The following is an 8,740-nucleotide window of genomic DNA, read 5'->3' on the forward strand; positions in this document are numbered from 1 at the left end:
AGCAAGTATCCATCGACCCAAGAAGCGTCTACCTTATGAGGTCAGGCACCACATCTATCTAAACACCAGAGCCCTAGCTTTGGGGGCAGTGTTTAGCACTTAGTAGGTGTTCAAGAAAATTTTGGTGTACATGGATTTTCTATATAGGAGACCTAGGAGAGAAAGAGGTCAGCTTGTCAAATATCCTTACTTTATAGATAATGCCCAAGAACGAGGCATGACTTGTGCAAGCAGTAAGCCTCAGGCATGCTCTTTAATAGTGACAACACAGGGAAGGGTGAAAGAGGAGGAAATATGACAAGGAGCTCATGGACAAAGGTGCCCTGCCCATACCACCCCATGTCCTTGCAGAGCTCATCTCCTTCCCCAAATCACAACACCTCAAAAGACAGCTCCCTTCTGAGGGGGAATTCATTGGGTTAGCACATCTGCTTTCCAGTAAGAAGAACCAACATGAGGCATGCCTGCGAGGCTCAGTTGTTTAAACGTCTGCCTTTGGCTCAGGTCAGGATCCCAGGGTCCTGGGATTGAGCCCTGCATTGGGCTCCCTCCTCAGCAGAGAGCCTGCTTCTCCCTCCCCCTCTGCCTGCTGCTCTGCTTACTTGTGATCTCTATCTCTCTGTCAAATAAATAAATAAAATCTTCAAGAAGAAGAAGGAGGGGGTGGGGGAGGAGGTGAAGAAAAGGCAGCAGCAGCAACTGCAACAAGAGGGAAAGCACACTGAGGATCTGAGGGTCCTATACTGAAGACCATGAAAGGGAACCAGCCTGGAACAGAGGGTTTATTTGAGACATTGGGCTGGATGAGTAGGGAAGCCACAGATGTCTTGAGCCCTAAAAGTCAAGAAGTGAAGGCACGGTGCACTAGTGTTCTAGGGCCACCATAACAAATCACCAAAGTAGGCAGCTTATAACAACAGAAATTTATTCTTCCCCAAGTCTGGAGGCCAGAAGTCTGCAGTCGAGGAGGCAGCAGGGCCACGTTCCTGCTTGAGGATGTAGGGGAGAGCCGTTCCTTCCTTCTTCCAGCTTCTGGAGGATCCAAGCATTCCATGGTTGTGGCTATAGTATTCTCACTCTGCCTATCTGTACATGGCCTTCTCCTCTGTGTGTCCGTGTCTTGTCTGTGTTACAAGGATACTTGTTGTTGGGTCGCCCAGATAATCCAAGATGATCTCATTTGGAGACCTTTAACTTAATTACATCCGTCAAGATTATTTTTTCCAAATAAGGTGACATTCACAGGGGTTGGGATGTGGACATATCTTTTGGGGGCCACCATTCAACCCACCACAGATGGCAAATGGGACAAATGTTCATCAAATTTAAGCAAAAGAGTTGCTTGATGAGCTCTGCGTTTAGTGGGTGAAGGTGAAGCTGGCAGGGGTGTGCAGAGAAGGGATAAATACAGAAGAGGGCTTGTGGTTGAAGCCCTCGCCAGAGTAACCCAAAGCGGGAAGGTGTGGACGGGAGAATCACAGCAGGAAAGAGAAGGAAGTAAAGCATATGAGAGACTTTCTAAAATAACTATCATCCTTGGTTATTCAAAGTTCTGTGCAATTGAAAGAGCATAGGATTTCAAGTTATAAGCCCCAGCTTCAACGCTGACTTGCTGTACATTTGGTCAAGTCTTTCTTTGTAGTCTTCTCTCCTATAAATGGGGGGATCATAGCAAAACCAGCTGACTGCCCAGATTAATGGCAAAGTTCCAATTAGACAAGACATGGGAAGGCAGAGGAGGCTAGTTAACTGGTTATGCCATGGGATCAGTGCACCTGGTTTAAAGTCTTGGCTCTGCCACCAGCAGCTAAGTCACTTTCGGCAAGTTCCTTAGACTTTCTATTCCCTGGCTTTCCCATCTGTCAAGTGTGAATGATGGTAATTACCTAACTCATGGAGGTTTTGGCAGGGGGCTCAATGAGATGATGCAAATAAAGCACTTAGTATCTAGCATTTGACAGGCACTGAATGCATGTCTTATTATAGGGAGGAACTTTGCAAACTTTGTTTTTAAAAAAATCCAAGTACTGAGCGACTTGTCATTCTAACTACTCTGAAGCATCTCTTGAAGCTTCAGAAAAATGAAGATGGCTGGGTCTGCCCTAGACCTAGAATTAAGCTCCATTGTTTTTTTTTTTTTTTTAAGATTTTATTTATTCATTTGAGACATTGATGCAGACAGAGAGAGAGAGCTGAGCAGGTGGGGGGGTGGCAGAGGAAAAAGGAGAAGCAGACTCCCCACTGAGCAGATAGCCCTACATGTGGTTCGGTCTCAGGACCCAGAGATCATGACCTGAGCTGAAAGCAGACCCTAACCATCTGAGCCACCCAGATGCCCCAAGATCCATAGTTTTTAAAGCTTCTCAGATGAATCTGCTGCATGAAGGAGAAATTCACCACAGCAGAACACGTTATTAGGACCCATTTCCTAATATCCATAAGGAGAACAGTCTTTACTTTAAAGAGACCATGTAAGTGGCCTGAAGTATCCTGAGCCTAACACCTCCTTTAAAAAAAGTGTAGTACTTATTAACATGTCAAGTACCATTAATGACTTCTTATGTATTGACTCATTTAATACCCACAACATCCTTACAGAGCAGGAATTTTTGGTATTACAGAAAAGGAAACTGAGGCACAGAGAGGTTAAGCAGCTCCCCAAAATTCACCCAGTTAGAAACGTAGGTAGGTAGGTAGCACCGGTGTTGGAACAACAGTCTTCTGGCTCAAACAATGACCCCTGACAGATTCTCTCAAAGCTGCAGTGTCCCTCAAGAACGTGACCTCTCTAAACCTCAGTTTCCTATCTGTAAAATGAGGATTATAACATGACTTACTTCACAGGGGACTCGTGAAAATTAAGTGAGATGCTGTATGCAGAGTACTCAGCAATGTATTTAGAATCTACTGAGCACCGATTGAAAGTCAGCCATATTATTCATAATTTTAACACAGGATCACTAATTGTTTAGTTATACGGAAATATAAGGCAGGTTTCAACTTCAGTGTAAGAATCTTTTATTTCCCAGCTGCCGGGGTAGGACATCTGATTCAAGGCCATGTGGGAATCTGTCACTTGAGTTTACCTCCTAAGCTCTGTTTGTCAGAGCTTACATGTCTAGCACTTACAGTCTAGCACTGGCATGTAAGAATTCTTTGGTGCGTGCAAGAGGGCTTGAGGAGCTAAAAGGGCCATTTCATTAGCGAAGAAACACAAACTGCACGACACCAAAGGACAAGCCCCTCTAAATAAAGGAAAAATGAGTGGGGAACAGTTGAATCTTCTTCCAAAGAGAACTTCCTGCAGTTTCAACTTCTCTGGGAATTCAGAGCCTTAGCCCGAGGAAGAGTGAGAGACCTAGAGGGGCCAGTGAGAGCGGTCCTGCTAGATAACACGTGACACACACTTCCCCTACAGGCGTTTACAGGCGGTGTGATTCTCTAGGAATAGGAGCCGGGGGAGAAGTCGGATTGATAAAGATCACAGCCCATAGGGGGACTGGGAAAGCCCAGGTCACATAATATTTTACAACTCCTGACACAGGCATTGGTTACAGTAGCGTGCGGAGAGACAAAACGAAAGTGTAGTCTGTAAGGGTGTGTGCGCATCCTGTAGGAAACAGATACGATTTCAGTTTCCGCCCCTCCACTCCCGCCCGGGTCAGCACCTTCTATTAGTTTCCGCCACAAAGCACGAGGGGGCGCCAGAGATGGCGGAAACGTCCGTCTTCTCGGGACCCCCAGAGTTAGAAGATCCTCTCTGATCTTCATGTAGTGAGAGGACGCTCACTATTAGTTCTTTTTATTTTTTTATTATTTTTTAAAAGATTTTATTTATTTATTTGACAGACGGAGATCACCAGTAGGCAGAGAGGCAGGCAGAGAGAGAGAAAGAAATAGAGAGAGAGAGAAGCAGGCTCCCCATGGAGCAGGGAGCCCGATGTGGGGATTGATGCCAGGGCCCTGGGATCATGACCTGAGCCAAAGGCAGAGGCTTTAACCCACTTAGCCACCCAGGCGCCCCTGATTTTTTTTTTTTTTTTAATGAAATGATGATAGGCATAAGTTTACTGGCTAATACTTTTGGGTGAGATTGGTAGTTCACAAATGAAAAAATAATTAAGCATTGTTGGAGAATGCAGAAGTAAAGGAGATTGCTAGGGATGAACTAATCTATTTGTTAAACATCTATTAGCTGTTTCTGTGGGCCTGCTGGTTAGATGCTGTCGGGGACACAAAAAGTGAACATATGATTTCCCCCTGAACTCCTTAGCAACTCACAAGTCAAAATGTTCATAATGCTCTCTGGAACTCTCCTTAGCCTCTTCATCTATTCACCATTAACGTCTTCAGAGGAAGTCTGTGGAAGGGATAAGCACAAAGGCCTTGGAGTAAGACAGCTGGGTTCGATTCCCCACTCTGCCACTTTCTAGCTAGGAAGCTGCCTGGGCCCTACTTTCCTCATTTGTAAACTGAGGAGGTTACAATACCTACCTCATTGGGTTTTACAAGGTTTCACTGAGATAACTCATGCAAAGTGTTTGGTACCGTGTCATATTTAAGAGCTCAATGTCTGTTCATTCTTTTTTTTTTTTTTTTAAAGACTTTATTTATTTGTCAGAGAGAGCGAGCGAGAGCGAGCACAGGCAGACAGAGTGGCAGGCAGGGTCAGAGGGAGAAGCAGGCTCCCTGCGGAGCAAGGAGCCTGATGCGGGACTCGATCCCAGGGCGCTGGGATCATGACCTGAGCTGAAGACAGCTGCCCAACCAACTGAGCCACCCAGGCGTCCCATGTCTGTTCATTCTTATCCAGATACTACCCGTCCTTGGGAGTCCAGCTGAAATCACAGAGAGATTAGGTCCCAAGGCATTGTCTCATTAATTATGCAGGCCAATAAACTCTCTTTTGGTTCAATCACTTGCAACTGAAAGCATCCTGACTTATATGGCAGCTGTATTTATTAATTCTCAAATCTGTGTCAGTTTCTGTGCAAAGTTATTTCCATGTCTTTACTGTCTTCTCTTTTAATCCTCATAATAGCTCTATGATATAGAGATGAAATGGGTACTGATATGATTCTCATTTTATAGATGAGGAAACAGTAAAAAGCATTAAGTAGCCCATGTAAGTTCACACAGCTAAAAAAATAGAAGAATCAAGATCTGAAGCCATTTCTAGTCCTACTCTTACTATAAAATCGATGTTCCCAGAAATGACAAAACCATGTGCTTTTGTAACATGTTAGAAAGTATGACCTCAGTCATTTGAGACTCCATGTTTTAGGCTTACTTCCATACATTAGAACCTTCACTGACTTTTCCTTTCCCTGAATACTGGTCAAGGTCACTATCAGAGCCCTCACATTTATCCCTCAATTACCCACCATGCACTCCTATTTACAGTCTTACTAGAAGGAACAGTCCACGAAGGCAGGACTTTGTGTTGTCCTCTGTTATGTCCCCAACACCTAGGAGGACACTTGACACAATATAGGCACTAAACAAACATTTTCTGAGTGGCTGAACAAACAAATACAGTTCAGCTTTCCTTGACCACATTGGACAACTTGGAGACTAGATTACTTCAGAACATTATGCATTTGACAACATTGGTCAAAAATCCCTTTGCGGGGATTGCCTGTGTGACTCAGTTGGTTAAGCATCTGCTTTTCAGCTCAGGTCATGGTCCCAGGGTCCTGGCATCGAGCCCCACCTCGGGCTCCCTGCTCAGCAAAGAGTCTGCTTTCTTCTCTCTCTGCCCCACCCCCGACCCTCTTGAGTGTGTGCTCTCTTCCCCTACCTCAAGTAAATAAATAAAATCTTTTTAAAAATCCCTTTTTGTTTCTTTCTTCTATATCATCTCATCATAGGAGCTAAATGCACATGCGTACACATGTTGTTGACCGAGAGATATTTCAACTCTATCCTTAAAACGAGCCCCTTTCCTTCAGATTCCATAGCAGGATCCTGTGAGCACCTGCTTAGTCCACCTCTACCGAATGTGAATGTTCTCACCTCTGTTCTAGGCTCCATCCTTAAGGAAAAAGCAGGGTTTACATTCTTGTCACTGTTGTGATGGAACTGGCCACAGCATAGAGCCTGAAAGATCTGGGGTCTCATCCCAGCCTTGCCCCTACTTCTTTAGCCTCACTTAAACCTCCATTTCCTCAGGTGTAAAATAGGAATGATCTCTCAGCTTTCTGTGAGGATCAAATTATATGGTTATGAAAAGGCTGAAAAACCTAGCAAGATATCCAAAGGAAGGCATAAATTTAATACATACATACTATTTCTGGGTAAAAGAGGTTTAAAAATCTCATTTTGATGACTGAATGTCTTATATTGATTGGCTTGTGAGGGTAGCATAGGATTTGGCCAAATGCAAACTGGAAATAATTTAGCTACATAGAATTTGGAAGAAAGCTATTTGGTTGAAATTAACTTAGCTCCTAGGACAATTTCGTCAAAATATGGTTTGGTGAGCATTAAACTAAATTAGAAAAAAAACTAATTTTTCTCCGTTACTGGTTTTACAAAAATTGGTTGTTTTGGTTTACTTTGGGGAGAGGGTTTTTTTTAAAAAAATATCTTTTAGTATTTTTTCACTTTAAGGAATTTATGTTTCTTTTCTTCTGAAGTCATTTTAAGTACGCCTTTGAGTTGGAGTTTTCATCAGTTTGGCCATTTGTCAAATGTGTTTCCTCTCAGGAGATCTGTTGGACATGGATTAGTTAGTTATAATGGGAATTCATAACCGAGTCATTATAAAAACGAATTGTCAGAACACAGTCAGCTACTTGACAACTATTGTAGTTTGTCTTTCAAACATCAGAGCTCTTAGAAACTGGTTGGTTTGGGGTCTTTTTACCACTTTTACGCAATTTACTGTTAAGAGAGCAATGAAGGGGAGAAAATCTTGAGTTCAGGGGAGGGACCATTCAGGACTCCACCGTGGACAAAGACACCATTATCTGCGAAGAACCTTCCAAAATCTCAATTTAAATGTAAACTCAACTGTTGAAGTGGAAAAGGAAAGATTATTTGGGAGGAAGGCAGTGAGGGGTTTTTACTGGTCTTGGTGGTGTCAGCTCGGAGGAAAGCACAAGAGGGCAGTGCAGTGCTAAGTATCTCAGAGCTGACTACGCGCGACAGACTGTCAGGAAAGGGAAAAAGTCAAACTCTTAGAAACAGAACAGGATGGTATTTGTCAGGACCTGGGAGATAGGGGGATGTGGGGAAAGTTGGTAAAAGTGTACAGACATCCTTTAGAACGGATGCCTTGGCACACAAGATTCTTGGGACGACTGGAAAGGACAAGGGACAGGACAAAAGAGTTGCAGTAGAACTGACTACTATTATTGCCAAATTTTATTGTTACAATGCTTCCCATTTCTGAGCAAGACAAGTAACAGGCAATCTGATTACGAGAGCAGACAGCTCATTTTCCTCCTTTCCTGGGTGAAAAGTGTAATTGGTTTAGAACATGCATTCTCATGGTGAAAAACCATCTACTGACTATGGAGATTGGTATAGTATAACTCATTGGAATATAGACATTAGAGTTTCTGCAGTACACAGAAGATGAAAATGTCCTATTATATGTTACGATGTTGGTAAAGAAAGTTTAGGAGGGGTGCTTGGTTGGTTCATTTTGTGGAGCATGTGGGGTTGTGAGTTTGAGCCCCATATTGGGCATAGAGATTACTTAAATATGAAACCTTAAGGGGCGCCTGAGCAGCTCAGTCGGTTTAGCTCAGGTCATGACCCCACGTCTTGGAATTGAACCCCACGTAGGCGTTCCTCTGCTCAGCAGGGAGCCTGCTTCTCCCTCTCCCTCTGCCTACTGCTCCCCCTGCTTGTGCTCTCGCGTTCTCCCTGTCAAATTAATAAGTAAACAAAATATTTTTTAAAAATCTTAAAAACAACAACAAAGGTTTACGAGTAGAGCCCAGCAAGTCAAGAATTCATAATCGCCGGGCGTCTGGGTGGCTCAGTGGTCATGATCTCAGGATCCTGGGATCGAGCCCCGCATCGGGCTCCCTGCTCAGCAGGAGCCTGCTTCCTCCTCTCTCTCTCTGACTGCTTCTCTGCCTACTTGTGATTTCTGTCTGTCAAATAAATAAATAAAATCTTAAAAAAATACACATAAAATTTTTAAAAAATTCATAATCCCATTTTTCTTGTCAAATCCCAATACCTGTTCTAATAATAGTAGTAACAATAATAATGTAGTCCTTATTTTTTCAATATAAAAGACTGCCAAACCTTAACTGGTGAAAAGAATTCACCTGGGCATACAACTACCATCCTTCCATGATTTCAATCATAATAAATCACTGTGCTATGGATATATCAGTCAGCAAGTCAATGTTGTCTGGTGAGAGTTTAAAGAAAGGAGTACCAAGGACCAGAGAAAGTCCCTGAAGCTCCCTGGTCTCCTAGAGATTGTTGCATGGGAGTCTAACACTTCATAGGGGTAAATATTCTGCAGATTCAGGAAGATTTCTACCATCACCGACCTGGACACATCCAGGCTGAATCAAGAATTCATCTGGGAATTCAAGTAGAAAGACTTGAATTTATTTTCAAATTGTACATAAGCAAAAAGATGAGTGCAATATCAGCTGCTAGTATTTTGGGATTCTGGTGATCTGAAATACTCTCTATGTATGCCCTTTAGAAACTTTACTTTTTAATTAAAATGTAGCATCCTGTCTTATATCCTTTTTGGTATAAATCC

Source organism: Mustela putorius, unplaced genomic scaffold (assembly GCF_011764305.1).
Source record: "Mustela putorius furo isolate JIRA1106 unplaced genomic scaffold, ASM1176430v1.1 tig00003859_pilon_pilon_pilon, whole genome shotgun sequence".
NCBI classification, from domain to species: domain Eukaryota; kingdom Metazoa; phylum Chordata; class Mammalia; order Carnivora; family Mustelidae; genus Mustela; species Mustela putorius.